This window comes from Schistocerca gregaria, chromosome 9 (genome assembly GCF_023897955.1).
Source record: "Schistocerca gregaria isolate iqSchGreg1 chromosome 9, iqSchGreg1.2, whole genome shotgun sequence".
Lineage (NCBI taxonomy): Eukaryota > Metazoa > Arthropoda > Insecta > Orthoptera > Acrididae > Schistocerca > Schistocerca gregaria.
The window spans coordinates 186,917,502-186,933,747 of record NC_064928.1 but is presented as its reverse complement, the minus strand read 5'-3'; the positions used below and the strand labels follow the sequence as shown (position 1 = coordinate 186,933,747).

At 40.9% G+C, this 16,246-nt stretch overlaps 1 protein-coding gene across 2 annotated transcripts in view; it reads right to left on the bottom strand.

Annotated features, from left to right (window-relative positions):
- LOC126291785 (insulin receptor-related protein-like) overlaps window positions 1–16,246 on the bottom strand; it is a 357,856-nt gene that overhangs the window by 219,249 nt on the left and 122,361 nt on the right. Inside the window, exon 1 of one of the 2 annotated variants that reach the window (XM_049985480.1) lies at window positions 10,246–10,390. The exons of the other annotated variant lie outside the window; for it this stretch is intronic. The gene's annotated coding sequence lies outside the window, so the exon portion shown is untranslated. Of the gene's footprint in view, window positions 1–10,245; window positions 10,391–16,246 lie in introns of those variants that run through there. 2 annotated transcript variants of the gene reach the window in all.

Here is a 16,246-nt window from a genome sequence, read left to right as displayed (position 1 = left end):
ACAGCAATGAAGTGGGGATTTTCCCGTCAACATTTTCACGAATGTACCGTGAATATGGGGAATCCGATAAAACATCAAATCTCCGACATCGCTGCGGCCGGAAAAAGAACCTGGAAGAAAGGGACCAACGACGACTGAAGAAATTGGTTAAACGTGATAAAGTGCAACCCTTCCGCAGATTGCTGCAGATTTCAATATTGGGTCATCTACAAGTTCAGTGCGCGAATCATTCACCGAAACGTCATCGATATGGGCATTCAGAGCTGAGGTCCCATTCGTGATCCCTTGATGACTGCAAGACACAAAGCTTTACGTCTCGCCTGGGCCCATCAACACCCACATTGAAGTGTTGATGACTGGAAACGTGTTGTCTGGTCGGACAAGTCTCGTTTCAAATTCTATGGAGAGGATGGACGTGAATAGGTATGGAGACAAATTCATGAATCCATGGTCCCTGAAGGTCAGCGGGGGACTGTCCAATGGTGGAGGCTTCGTAATGGTGTGAGGCGTGTGCATCTGGAGTGATATGGGATCCCAGATATGTCTAGATATGACTCTGACATGTGACACGTACGTAAACATTCTGTCTGATCACCTGCATCCATTCATGTCCGTTGTGCATTCCGACGGACTTGCGCAATTCCAGCAGGACAATGCGACACCATACATGTCCAGAATTCTTACAGAGTGGCTCCGCGAACACTCTTTTGAGTCGAAACACTTCCGATGGCTACTAAACTCCCCTGATATGAACATTATTGAGCGTATGTGGGGTGCCTTGCAACGTGCTGTTCAGAAGACATCTCCACCCCCTCGCACTCTTACGGATTTATGGACAGCCCTGCAGGATTCATGGTGTCAGTTCCCTCCAGCACTACTTCAGGCATTAGTCGAGTCTATACCACGTGGTACTGCGGCACCTCTGCGTGCTAGCGATGTTAGGCAGGTGTACCAGTTTCTTTGGCTCTTCAGTGTAAATTGGAGGTTAAAGTTTCTAGTGTTTCTCAGTGAGTTAGTTTTACTTCGTAGTATGAGAGCAGATCTTGATGAAACAACTAGAAAAGATGCACCATTGCATTTAAGTAGGAGTCGTGTAGTATGCTCCGATCGTTTTATGGAGACGGACTTTAGAAATAAGAAATTACTTTGCCAGAGGTAAGGATTGTCTGTAAAGCAACAAAGTTGCTATATTTTAACTCCTGTTCAATGATCTGTTACATTACTGCTGACACATACGAGTTTTTTCTCCTCGTTTTAGTATTTGGCTTACCTCTGTTTCTTTAGTTTTGCCCGAGAGAAAGGAAAGGAATTTCAGACGAACCCAAAGGAAAGAAAGAGGAAGTGGAGCCACAATAATCGGTCGCCGAATTGAGATTGAAGTGGACGATAGAGTCAGCTACAAAGCTGCAAAAAACTCTGAAAAATGTTTGTCATTCATGGTACAGAGTTTTACAGGAGACAGTATGGAGACGGAAAGGTCTGATTCACGCTTTGAGATCCGAGATGTCTGATTTAAAACGCAGAGACTGAAATGCAATAGTACCAAAAGAAATGTTTGTCATGACGTCATAGTCAACCTACAGGATGTTATGAAACACAGAAAACCTAAGAGAAGAGAGTATACAGAACAAGACAGAGGGTTTGCTTTGGCGTTTAATTTCTGTTTGCCAAAATCGTACAGCTTTTTGCACACATTTTTGTTTGCCTGTTCGAAGAACACTAAGAAGCTGATTCGTAAATTCAGAGGTTAACCCAGTATTAATAGCCTAGCGCTCGATTTGCCGCAACTAAAATCCGCAGAAACGAAACCAGAGGAAAAAGTTGTGTCAGTAGTGTTTGATGAAATTTCTCTTAAGTCACTGTTGACCTACAGCGTACAAAATGACTTATTCGAGAATTTTGTAGACACTGGTGCAGAAATTTCTTGCGACCGATAGTTAACTAAACGCTACTTATCTAACTAAACCATGGAAACGATGGTCAAACAATATGTTATTAATTGTTCTGAGAAGCAATGCCAGGGGAGATACTGCAAGACGCGTTGGTTAGCATTTTAGTTCAAATTCAGGAGAGTGTTCTGATACCTAGGTCACAAATAATGTGAAAATGAGAAAACTATTAGGTATTAACTCAGAAAAACCATTTATTGAAGTGATTGGAGAAATTTTTTTTCTATGATACCCCTCACTTGCTCAAGTCACTGATGAATAATGTGAAGAATTTTGACTTTCAGTGGAAAACAAAAGTCTGTAGGTGGATTCATGCTGAAGAAAATTGTTTGAAAGCAGTTTTACCTAGACTTGCCCTAAGCTCACAAAATTATGCATCATACTTCTTCCATTCTCACTAACGAGTGTGTGTTTAGCAGTGGATCATTCTGTTGGCTGTGGTATTCAAGTAAAGATGAGATACGGATCTTTGCCATTCTCAGCTACTGTTACAGCTGATTTCATTGAAATGTGTGATAAACTTGAAATTTTTAATTTCTCAAAACGAAACATCCCCAAACACTACAGGAAATGACTCTGGAGTGATCCTAAACATTTAGAAAATTTAAAGTAGTTATGTGTTCTTAATCGACAGTGCATTCAGTGCTGGATTGATAATATAACTGCCCTAAAGTCCTTATCGTCAGAATTAAATGAAAGATTTAATTTTAAATTTCGTTTTACGAGAATACTAACACAGGATTGTATTGAAAATGTATTTGTCATAGTGAGAGATAAAGGGGGAAACAGTGTTACCCCAGATTCATGAAATTTCAGGTGTGATAAAGAGGTTTTTATCCCCCATCACAAAGCAGTAACTGAACTCGATGTTGCAGCATTTCCTATTACAGAAAGAGACATGTAGATGAGGAACCTCACTGTTTGTGTCAACGATAGGTCTACCTGTAATGTAGCCACTGAAGGAGCTTAGGACGCAGTAGTAGCTGGACTAAGAAGCGCAGATAAATATATTATGTACTGGACCATAAACAGAATCGAGCGCAATAGGCGTAAAATTGCTTTCATGTCAACTGAACAAAATTATCATGACTCTGATAGCCTTTCGTATACTGGTGAAATGTAAAACTCTTTTTTTCTACGAATGGGCCATACTCTTGTCTTCTACCATGCCTAAATTATTAGGAACCATTTCAGAGATTTTTAATTTGAAAGCACTGATGGAGCTCAAACCAAAATTGTCCATATAGTGATGAATCAGTGTGCTGCTGTAGACAGTGTTTGAGAAACTTCTTTCCTCTTATTTCGCAAAAAAAAAATCTTTGTGGTGCTGAGTAAGGCATATGTAAACAATATAAGCAGCTCTTCTACATCCCATTCATCAAAAAGAGATTGTCAAAGTACAGAAAATTATGTATATGTGATCAAATAACTTTTATATGGCGCCACGTGTAAGTAGTGATATAGTCTTATCACATCCAGTTCTGTGAAAAATGAAACTGCTTAAAAATATTTCCTTTACGCCAAAATAACCACCCTGTGATTCAATAAGTGTCGTTATACTACCATTACTTTAAGTATGGCAGCCAATTCCAAGGCACCCCAAACTCGTGTTTCATGCGCAAGGTATTACACGCTAGCAGACGATAAAAATATTGTTACCATTTCGAACCGCTAGATGTCATAGATGTGCGCTGTCTCGCTCGTAACTAATGCAGTCTTGCGAAAATTTGGAATTTGAGTATAGGAAAAGGGAGAGAAAGAAACGTAGTAGGTGAATATGGATTGGGGCTAAGAAAAAAAGGAAGCCGCCTGGTAGAATTTTGCACAGAGCATAACTTAATCATAGCTAACACTTGGTTTAAGGATCATGAAAGAAGGTTGTGTACATGGAAGAACCCTGGAGATACTAAAAGGTATCAGATAGATTATATAATGGGAAGACAGAGATTTAGGAACCAGGTGTTAAATTGTAAGACATTTCCAGGGGCAGATGTGCACTCTGACCACAATCTATTGGTTATGTCCTGTAGATTAAAACTGAAGAAACTCCAAAGAGGTGGGAATTTTAGGAGATGGGACCTGGATAAACTGAAAGAACCAGAGGTTGTACAGAGTTTCAGGAAGAGCAAAAGAGAAAAATTGACAGGAATGGGGGAAAGAAATACAATAGAAGAACAATGAGTAGCTCTGAGGGATGAAGTAGTGAAGGCAGCAGAGGATCAAGTAGGTAAAAACACGAGGGCTAGTAGAAATCCTTGGGTAACAGAAGAAATATTGAATTTAATGGATGAAAGGAGAAACTATAAAAATGCAGTAAATGAAACAGATAAAAAGGAATACAATCGTCTCAGAAATGAGATCGACAGGATTGGTAAGCAGGGATGGCTAGAGGACAAATGTACGGATGTAGAGGCTTATCTCACTAGGTGTAAGATAGATACTGCCTACAGGAAAATTAAAGAGACCTTTGGAGATAAGAGAACCACTTGCATGAACATCAAGAGCTCAGATGGAAACCTAGTTCTAAGCAAAGAAGGGAAAGCAGAAAGGTGGAAGGAGTATATAGAGGTTCTATACAAGGGCGATGTACTTGAGGACAATATTATGGAAATGGAAAAGGATGTAGATGACGATGAAATGGGAGATACGATACTACGTGAAGAGTTTGACAGAGCACTGAAAAACCTAAGTCGAAACAAGGCCCCGGGAGTAGACAACATTCCATTGGAACTACTGACGGCCTTGGGAGAGCCAGTCGTGACAAAAGTCTACCATCTAATGAGCAAGATGTATGAAACAGGCGAAATACACTCAGACTTCAAGAAGAATATAATAATCCCAATCCCAAAGAAAGCAGGTGTTGACAGATGTGAAAATTACCGAAGAATCAGTTTACTAAGCCACAGCTGCAAAATACTAACGCGAATTCTTTACAGACGAATGGAAAAACTGGTGGAAGACGACCTCGGGGAAGATCAGTTTGGATTCCGTAGAAATGTTGGAACACGTGAGGCAATACTGACCTTACGACATATCTTAGAAGAAAGACTAAGGAAAGGCAAACCTATGTTTCTGGCATTTGTAGACTTAGAGAAAGCTTTTGACAATGTTGACTGGAATACTCTCTTTCAAATTCTAAAGGTGGCATGGGTAAAATGCAGGGAGCGAAAGGCTATTTACAATTTGTACAGAAACCAGATGGCAGTTACAAGAGTCGAGGAACATGAAAGGGAAGCAGTGGTTGGGAAGGGAGTGAGACAGGGTTGCAGCCTCTCCCCGATGTTATTCAATCTGTATATTGAGCAAGCAGTAAAGGAAACAAAAGAAAAATTCGGAATAGGTATTAAAATCCATGGAGAAGAAATAAAAAATTTGAGGTTCGCCGATGACATTGTAATTCTGTCAGAGACAGCAAAGGACTTGGAAGAGCAGTTGAACAGAATGGACAATGTCTTGAAAGGAGGATATAACATGATCATCAACAAAAGCAAAACGAGGATAATGGAATGTAGTCGAATTAAGTCGAGTGATGCTGAGGGAATTAGATTAGGAGATGAGACCGTTAAAATAGTAATGGAGTTTTACTATATGTGGAGCAAAATAACTGATCATGGTATAAGTAGAGAAGATATTAAATGTAGACTGGCAATGGCAACGAAAGCGTTTCTGAAGAAGAGAAATTAATTAACATCGAGTATTGATTTAAGTGTCAGGAAGTCGTTTCTGAAAGTATTTGCGTGTAGTGTAGCCATGTATGTAAGTGAAACATGGACGATAAATAGTTTAGACAAGAAGAGAATAGAACCCTGCGAAATGTGGTGATACAGAAGAATACTGAAGATTAGATGGGTAGATCACATAACTAATGAGGAAGTATTGAATAAGATTGGGGAGAAGAGAAGTTTGTGGCACAACTTGGCCAGAAGAAGGGATCGGTTGGTGGGACATGTTCTGAGGCATCAATGGATCACCAATTTAGCATTGGAGGGTGGCGTGGGGGGTAAAAATCGTAGAGGGAGACCAAGAGATGAATACACTAAGCAGATTCTGAAGGATGTAGGTTGCAGTAAATACTGGAAGATGAAGAAGCTTGCACAGGATAGAGTAGCATGGAGAGCTGCATCGAACCAGTCTCAGGACTGAAGACCACAACAACAACAACCCTGTGTACGACAAGACCCACGAGGATTGCTAGTAGCGATCGATCTCCAATCTCAGTACCCCGTTTCGGTGAGGTGCAGACGTGAAAGAGGTGGTAAATGACAAAACAAATCGTATACTAAAAAAAGTACATTGTTCGTCATAAGAATAAACCTTACGTAAAGAAACACAAACGCGATGATTGATCAGCAGCGTAGCACACATAAATTAGACGAAAATTTAAGATATTCTAATGTATTATCAGCCATCAAAGTTTTTCTTAATCATACTTTAGCTATGTAGTTTTTATTTCAAAAAAGTGCCGGCCGTTGCGGCCGAGCGGTTCTAGGCGCTTCAGTCTGGAACCGCGCGACCGTTACGGTCGCAGGTTAATATCCTGCCTCGGGCATGGATGTGGGTGATGTCCTTATGTTAGTTAGGTTTAAGTAGTTCTAAGTTATAGGGGACTGATGACCTCATATGTTAAGTCCCATAATGATCAGAGCCATTAGAAACATTTTTTTTTTCAAAAAAAGGTGTATAGTTGCAGTCTCTGTACTGTTATGCTCTGATCGTCGTGGTGTTTATATGGTGAGTGAAATTTATGACGCTGTTTCTGCTCCGTAATGAAACACGCTTGTGGAACACCGTTAAAAAGTGGCGATAAACAAATTGTCCTCACTCATTTTCATACCTTTAGGGAAAAAAATCAGCTTTGAGGTTTTCCGAGAACTTTATTTATTAAAGTTACGGCGTCGTCTGTAAATGATATGCACAGCCGTGTCGATAGCAGAGTAGTGTCTACGGATCGGTGGGAGAAATCTCGGAGCGGTCTTTTCTTTCGTTCGATCTGGAATACATACGTCTTTTAAATATAAAATTCATCAAATATATGCTAATTGACATATCTAACCATTAGATTATTTACAAAAAATGCATTATTTAAGAAAAATGCTCGTCGTACTCAGTATTTTAGTTTTCATTGCAAATATAAATTGTTAATTATCGATATTTTATAAAAGATTGTTAGTAGAGATTGTTTAAATGAAGAAAAGTCAACATATTAAAATTTTAGGACAAAAATGAAAAATCAGGTACTCATTATTTGGACGGTGTTTATCATTTTACACCACAGATGCACTCTCAGTGAGAGCCAGAGTGATAAGTATAGTAGAAACATGGAAAACAACCATTTTTACGCATCGGGCACCCAGTACAAATGCTTCATCTTGATAGTTATGATTGTGGCAATACCTTATGAACGCAACAGAACTGATCTGGAGCCAAGTTAAGGGATCTGTCGCGAGAAATAACAAGTCGTTCAAGGTGCCACACGTGCTGGAACTAACGTTCGAAGTTCTGTCATACGTCAGTGACAAACGCTAACGGGGTACAGAACGGCACGTCATAAAAGAAGAGAACAAACTGAGGCGATTTGGATGGCTCCGTTTATTCTGTCGTTGACGCCTCGTTAGCAACGTAGAAGATTACAATTCCAGCACTGAAAGGTATTCCACCGAATCGGATACACAGGACACACCAATATTCAAGAAAGATAGCAGGAGTAATGCACTAAATTACAGGCCCATATCGTTAACGTCGATATGCAGCTGGATTCTGGAACTTATATTGTGTTCGAAAATTATGAATTACCTAGAAGAAAACTGTCTGTTGACATGCTGTTTAGAAAACATCGTTCCTGTGAAACACAACTAGCTCTTTATTCACATGAAGTGTTGAGTGCTATTGACAAGGGATTAGAGATTGATTCCGTATTATTGGATTTCCGGAAGGCTTTTGAGACTGCACCACACAAGCAGCTTGTAGTGAAATTGCGTGCTTATGGAATATCGTCTCAGTTATGTGACTGGATTTGTGACTTCCTGTTAGAGAGGCTCAAATGGCTCTGAGCACTATGGGACTTAACATCTGAGGTCATCAGTCTCCTAGATCTTAAAACTACTGAAATCTAACTAACCTAAGGACATCACACACATCCATGCCCGAGGCAGGATTCGAACCTGCGACCGTAGCTGTCGCGCGGTTCCGGACTGAAGCGCATAGAACCGCTCAGTCACAGCGGCCGGCCCTGTCAGAGAGGCCCACAATTCGTAGTAACTGACGGAAAGGCATCGCGTAAAACACAAGTGTTTTCTGAAGTTCCCCAAGGTAGTGTTATAGGCCTTTTGCTGTTCCTTATCTATATAAACGATTTGGGAGACTATCTGAGCAGCCGTCATAGGTAGTTTGCGGATGACGCTGTCGTTTATTGACTAATAAAGTAATCAGAAGATCAAAACGAACTGCAAAACGATTTAGATAAGATATCTGAATGGCGCGAAAATTGGCAGTCGACCCTAAATAACGAACAATGTGAGATCATCCACATGAGTGCTAAAAGGAATCCGTTAAGCTTCGGTTACACGATAAATCAGTCAAATATAAAGGCCGTACATTCAACTAAATACCTAGTAACTGCAATTACGAACAACATGAATTGGAAGGAAAACGTAGAAAATGTTGTGGGGAAGACTAACCAAAGACTGCGTTTTATCTACACGACACTTACAGAATGTAACACACCTACCAAGGAGACTGCCTCAACTATGTCCGTCCTCTTTTAGAATACTGCTGCGCGGTGTGGGATCCTTACCAGCTGGGACTGATGGAGTACATCTAAAAAGTTCAAAGAAAGGCAGGACTATTATCGCAAAATATGGGAGAAAGTGTCACAGAAATGATACAGTATTTGGGCTGGACATCATTAAAAGAAAGGCATTTTTCGTTGCGACGGAATCTTCTCACGAAATACCGATCACCAACTTTCTTCTCCGAAAGTATTTTGTTGACGCCGACCTACATAGGGAGGAACGATCACCACGATAAGAAACGGGAAGTTAGATTTCGTACGGAAAGATACAGGTGTTCGTTCTGTCCGCACGCTATACGAGATTGGAATAATAGAGAATAGTGAAGATGGTTCGATGAACCATCTGCCAGGCACTTAAATGTGATTCGCAGAGTATCCATGTAGATGTAGATGGAAGGTGTTCAGAGATTATCACACGAATGACTGCAGATAATAACTTCCGTGGCCGCAGTTGTTAATTGTTCCACGAATACGTGCATATTTGAGTCAAACGTAGCTCGGACAGAAAAATTGCTCTGTGTTTAAGTTACGAATTTTCATTACTCTTTTTCCTTAATTACAGTACTATGTTAGGAAAGGACGGGAGCATGTTACGCTTTCCGTCTTGTCCCCTAAGGAGCGTGCGGTAGTGATGCGGTTTTGCGGAATATTATTTCGTTCTGTTTGAAGATAAAATGACATTTAAAAAAATGTTCAAATGTGCGTGAAATCTTATGGGACTCAGCTGCTAAGGTCGTCAGTCCCTAAGCTTACACACTACTTAACCTAAATTATCCTAAGGACAAACACACACACCCATGCCCGAGGGAGGACTCGAACCTCCGCCGGGACCAGCCGCACAGTCCATGTCTGCAACGCCCCAGACCGCTCGGCTAATCCCGCGCTATATTATTTCTCTGTTCGTCTTTTTTAACGCCTTAACTGCAACTTTTCGCATCGCTGCAGGTTAGTTGGGCAACTGGTTGGCATGTAATGTTCACAAATGCGTCGGTAGAACTTTCGTCCCGTATTATCGCATAGTCAAATGGTTCAAATGGCTGTGAGCGCTAAGGGACTTAACTTCTGAGGTCATCAGTCGCCCAGAACTCGGAACTACTTAAACCTAACTAATCTAAGAACATCACACACATCCATGCCCGAGGCAGGATTCGAAGCTGCAACTGTAGCGGTCGCGCGGTTCCAGACTGTAGCGCCAAGAATCGCTCGGCCACTCCGGCCGGCTATCGTATAGTCGATCTGCTCTTAAAGCATGAAACATATCCTTATTACCGTACTTGACTGTACTCGAGACGGCTTGAATTCGGCTCCATGTGAAACGAATTCCAATGAGATTGCAGCAGATGCGGAAGAATACATGGTGCAATGTTTACAACAGGTTGTGATGAACACAATATGGGAACCCTGAACCTACGCCTTCGCAACCTGAGACCTACTTAGCAGACGATCAACGTCACAGGGCGTGAGAAATGGAGGAGAACAGAGCTGAGGTGGACGAATTTCACTTACCGCCCCCAGGAAGAGGTTGGAAGCGCCGTCGCTGTAGCCTGCTGTTAGGTGTATGACGTAAGCGTATGGCGTACCTTGCCGACAGACGGGAAACTGCTCGGCAGCTGCGGGCGTGTGTGAGCCGTGGCCGCGATAAAAGAAGACTGCCGCAGCGGGCACGGCCCTCGCGAGATAAGCATCTCCCACAGCAGTAGCAGAGCGGTGCGCGGATAAGATAACCGCCGTGCAGAGGTGTATCTCAAGAGTTGTGCTACAGCGCACCGTATAGGCACACCGTGGCCAAAGTGGGCGCCATGTCTATTTCCACACCGCGTGCGGTATCTTCGAGATCTGTTCAAAGAACTCCGTAACATTCGTTAATTTCGCTCCAAAGATGTGTTGTAGACTTGGCCACTGTTTCTATGTTTCGATACAGTGTATCGATACGTGGAGCTGTTTCAGTGTTTCGGAACGGCTGTGGTTCGCTCTTTTGAAACAGTGGTGTTTCATTTCGCCCCTGTCTCGGACAACCGGACCAGATTCGATCTCGTGCCAGACACAGGAACTGTATCGTTGTTTCAAAATAAGGCTGTTTCAGTCCACCTGTGCTTCGAATGGACTAATTGTATCGAAACAGTGATGTTTCATTCCGCTCTGTGTCGGACGAGATTCGGGCTCGGAACAGGTACTGCAACACAACATAACACTTCATGAAACACTTTCAAGAGTGTCGAAATCTTTTTGACAAGCAATAGCATGAAGCTTAAGATATCCGAAAATAAAGCTTCGTTTCTAGCTGACTGTCCTATTACGAAATGGCGTAAAGTCTGCTTTATAAACACTAACCAAACAATAAAAAAAAGCATACTATTCACATTCAAAGTAATAAAATGTGAAAATCATTCAGTTAAATTATCTTTTTTATAACATACGCTTCTCTGTTCATGTACAGTAATAACATTAAGAAACGCAAGTAAGCCTACAACATTTTAAATAAAAAAAGGCGTAGAGTGACAGTTATTAGATGTAGGTATAATTGTAAGCAATCCGTTCCACGTATCACTGATAGTGTAATGGGGAACGGGAAGTGCTGGGAAGCATGATGAATTTATAGTAACGGTTCGAAACACCTTGAAAGACAACATTTTGTTATTTATTAAAATTATTTGGCGTTATTTGTGAGTCTATAGTCACTGTGCCTATTATCCACAATGATTCCCTTTGTGTGAATGGAAATTAGCAGGGAGGGTATACTACCCATACTAGCAGAATATGGGAATCTCAGTAGCATATCCGTTGTTTCTGCAGTTTGCTCCTACGTCCAGTTCCGTTCGTGGTGGTTCTTCTGTCTTCAGCTATGGCTGTCTTCAGCCAATTGAAAAGTATGAAAGTCACACGACACGAAAGCAGCGCATTTACTACAGGAAATACGAAACTGACAAGCGCCTAAGTGATAGTTTCATGCTTTCTGCGATATGATCAGCGCTCTCGCACCTCATTTGTGTTTATATAGACATACTTAGAGAGTAGACATTCAAGATGATAAAATGTGTAGGTTTACTAGATTACAAAACACAAACTGTTTCACTGTTTCGAAACAGCGTATCGAAACATTACATTGTACTGTTTCATTTGTTTCGAGACGGTACGTGTTTCAGTTTGCCCATCTCTAATGTGTTGGCATCCCTGCACACGTCTGTGCTTAACGTGTAACGGCCGGAAGTTTCATTGTTGGATGTGTGTTAAGCCTATAGTTGAATTCTTTTATCTTGGTGGCTCGCGCATGCCCACCCAGACGCGGGAGATTGCTACGTTGCAAGTTTCAAACGACGCACGCGCCAAGAGAAGCCGCGCCATAGTAGCGTAATAACGTTAGCGACAGCCCCGGACGGTGCACAAGTCTCGCCCAATCACTCCCCTCCACACCAATCCACATCCTAAGTTCCAACATCAAAGTTGTTCGTATCACAGATAAGGCAGTCGTAACAAGCGACAGAAATCAGTAGTTAGTACGAAATACAGTTTTTCCAGTACCATTGTGAAAAGAAATAGAAATATGTTTCCAGAATGAGATTTTCACTCTGCAGCGGAGTGTGCGCTGATATGAAACTTCCTGGCAGATTAAAACTGTGTGCCCGACCGAGGCTGTGGCTAAGCCATGTCTCCGCAATATCCTTTCTTTCAGGAGTGCTAGTTCTGCAAGGTTCGCAGGAGAGCTTCTGTAAAGTTTGGAAGGTAGGAGACGGATACTGGCAGAAGTAAAGCTGTGAGTACCGGGCGTGAGTCGTGCTTTGGTAGCTCAGATGGATTCCCGGCTGGGTCGGAGATTTTCTCCGCTCAGGGACTGGATGTTGTGTTGTCCTAATCATCATCATCTTGCCGGCACGGTAGCGCAGCGTGTTCGGTCAGAGGGTTAGCTGCCCTCTGTAATAAAAAAAACTGAGTGAATGGATCAATAACGAACTTCAATGGGCGTCAGGTGACGTCCGCCACGAACAATTGAAACGAACAATAACGAACAAAATGAGAGTACAAAAAAAAAAAAAGATGGTAGAGCACTTGCCCGCGAAAGGCAAAGGTCCCGAGTTCGAGTCTCGGTCGGGCACACAGTTTTAATCTGCCAGGAAGTTTCAGAAATATGTTAATTGAATATGCGAGTTGAAAAATCACCAAGAAGAATGAAAAATAAAAATGGTATCCACACTGTCTTTTTTATTTCACGAGCTTTAATCTGCACTACATCAAAAAATCTGATATTTGTTCATTGCAGTGAGCGCAAATTTCCGTCACCTCGCGTAGTGTAAGAAATTCTGTTGGGAAATATTAATTGGTAGTATCGTCAAGGCTGCTGTCCGTTATCTCGATTGTGTAAAGTTAATGTTGTGCATAAACAACGCAAAGTCGATGTCTTGATTTGTTTCTGATTACCTCATTAAGACTAAAGAATATAAGAGTGGGGGGTAATGTAGAAACGCGTAATGCAAGCAGTCAGATATTTATACAGTGACATTCTTCATTAATATTTGCCTGTGTAATGGGTGAATTGTTACTTGTGAACTGTTATGACTGCTTGCTTATAGTAGACACGCGATTCTTATCGTACTTTAATATCTGTTAGATATCAGTTTTGACAGCAATTGGCCACAACAGTCAAGATTAGGTACCTTTTGTATAACTTTATTGAGAGTGCATATCTATGTTTCATTTTGACAGTATTACACAACCTGCTAAGAAGTACTAACAGCACAACACTGCTAGTATGAACAACCGCGGTAAAACAAAAAACGACGAACAAAAATACGACAACGACGATGACTACCAAAGATCGTATTGATGCGCTCTTGGTTGGTGTGGCGGGGGGTAGGTGTGGAGGGGGGTAAATGGGCGGGGCTTGTGCACATGTCCGGGGCTGTCGCTAACGTTTCCTGCCATAGGATAGTATAGTTCGCAAATTTACGTTTAGGGGGGAGCGCGCAGTTTATGAAGTAAAGCCACCACGGCCGCATTAACCCTTTCGCTGCTACAGAGACGTGCTCGCCTGTGCTGACACATGGTGTTCCGACTGCTTTGACATACTTATCATTTGATTTCACAGAAACTATTTGGCCCAAAATTTGATTTTTACGCATCTTCTTGACTGATACCTCCCCCCCCCCCCCATCAATGACTTAGTTTTGTTTCGATGTTCAACGCAGTTATTGTGCAGCATTAAATGTAGTAAACCGTTGAACGAAATTTTGAAGAGTTTGCAGAGGTAAAAGTCCATAGCGTATACTTTCCGTATGGTCGATTTTAGTTGCCACAATGTTGACAATGAAATGTGGGCAATATAACTAAATTTCATATAAAATTTACTGCATAACAATAACGCATTTAATTTAAGTACCAGATAGGTGTCATATGTAATATTGAGAAATATTCCGTCTTTCGCGACTGTAATGAAAGTTTTATTTATACCAGAGTCATTTCGCTTTTTTCTAAAAAGTTATCATTAAAACAAAATTGGTGAAGTACACAAAACTGAATTGTGGACGTAATAAAACATTGAAACTAAAATATATTGTCAGTGAGGCGCAATGCGAAAAAAATTTGTGTTTGTCACAAAGGACAGCAAATACTTGCCAAAACATAGATCAGTTGACGAAAGCATTGAATATGATGATGTTGCCAAAGCAGTGAAGCAAAGAATTGCGTCAGACAATCAAGTAGTTCGGCAACGTACGAGCCGAAATTCTGCTCTAAATAATACTTTTAATATTGTCGCAAAGAATATATTTCAATATGAATAGTAAAACAGTGACTGCGGAAGAAAAGATATATAAACAAAACAGATAACATGAATATTGTATGTGTGTCTTTTCATTGTTTTTAATTGCTGTGAAAAGGAATATTGTAGAACAAAATTAGACAAACCGAAAACTTATTATGATTATAATGAATAGACAAAGAATTTGAAATTTCAGAAAATTACATTCAAAGGAATAAAATTCATGAAGTAAGACACCTCAATATTGTTTTTAAATAAACAAAATATTACTGTTTGAACTCAGACCTTTTTGCTTGGCAGTTAAACACCTTAGCCATTATACTAACGCAGCTCGACATTTGAACAAACTCCTGGGGGACTTTAACACGTCACGCAAAATACCGGCAAACACTGTTGGTATGACTGAATTATTCACGTTTCGTCGAAGTACAACAGGAAATAAACAATTACCGCTGTTCCTTATTGCGGTTCGTGAGAATGATTCAAACACCTTTCCTTGCTATTGCCTGAATTAGGAAGCTTATTGCTTGTTTGGTTTAATTAATTAATAGAATATGAAGCAGTTGGTATAAAGAATGCTTTTTCCAAACTTTCTATAAAAGAATGTCTGCTATCAAGACATTGCATTTGTTCAATTACTTTATTTATGGCTGAACGTTTCTAAAACTGAAGATACTCGTCCATGGTCTGCACTGCAGTCAAGCTCTGGCAACGTTGTCCTCTGTTCATTGGCTGACTGTGTTTTGTGACGTCAGATGCGCAGAATGAACCTAAAGTCGGTCGCCATCGTAAATAACGCGCACTTTAGTTTACACGACGACATTGGGTTGCGCCACTCGTTGCGTGGAATGGGTTGCACGCAAATGGCTTCATATTTGACTGTAGACACGGTGAAACAAGTATTTACAACGGTTTCGTCGTTTTGTGGAGTCCTGAGTCATGTCAGAAATGCAAGTTTTGGCAGCTGCACGTCGCACGAGTTTTGATGGAGTTGAAGCTTGTTGCGTGGAATCGCTGCATAAGACAAAAATAAGAGACGTGTTTCGATTCGTGACTGGATGAATCAAAGACGTCAGTTCAGTTGCTCAACATCCTTGCTGAAATAATTTGTAATGGAAGACCCAAAAAGTTCTTTTACTTATCTTAGATTGTCACCAGAATTGTTAACGTTTCTTCTGAGTAGAGTTAATTATTGCGATAAGGAATAAAGACATTGTATAGCATGAAGCACTGTCGCCAGAACTGAAATTACATATCACATTGCATGCATTACAATTGAGCACACTCGACATGTTATAAGATGCGGTTTTAGTTGGTGATGACGCTTTTTCTTTAACACCAATAATTATTAACAGTATTTTTCCGAATTCAGTTGTATATGTGCTCCTAATTCAATACATTTTTCCCTGCAGCTCAGATATTGTCAAACCATCTATGTTATGATCGCACGTGACAGTCTCAGGAGCAGCAATATGTTGCTTATTTTTGTAATCAGGATCACTGAAATCCCAGAAACACCTATGCAAAGCATAGATATCCAAAAAGCGAACATTATTCTCCATTCCCCATTTCATATTTCAGTTTACCTACACTCTACGAACATACATAACCTCAAAACCCATGCAGTTAGTGTCGCTAAAGCTGGAACACGACAAAACTGTTTAGTTTCACTGACGAGTTGCGCCAACGCGCGACACGCATGCGCAATAGCCAGTAGCGCAGTTACCTGCAACCTAGTGTCGTCATGTGAACTAG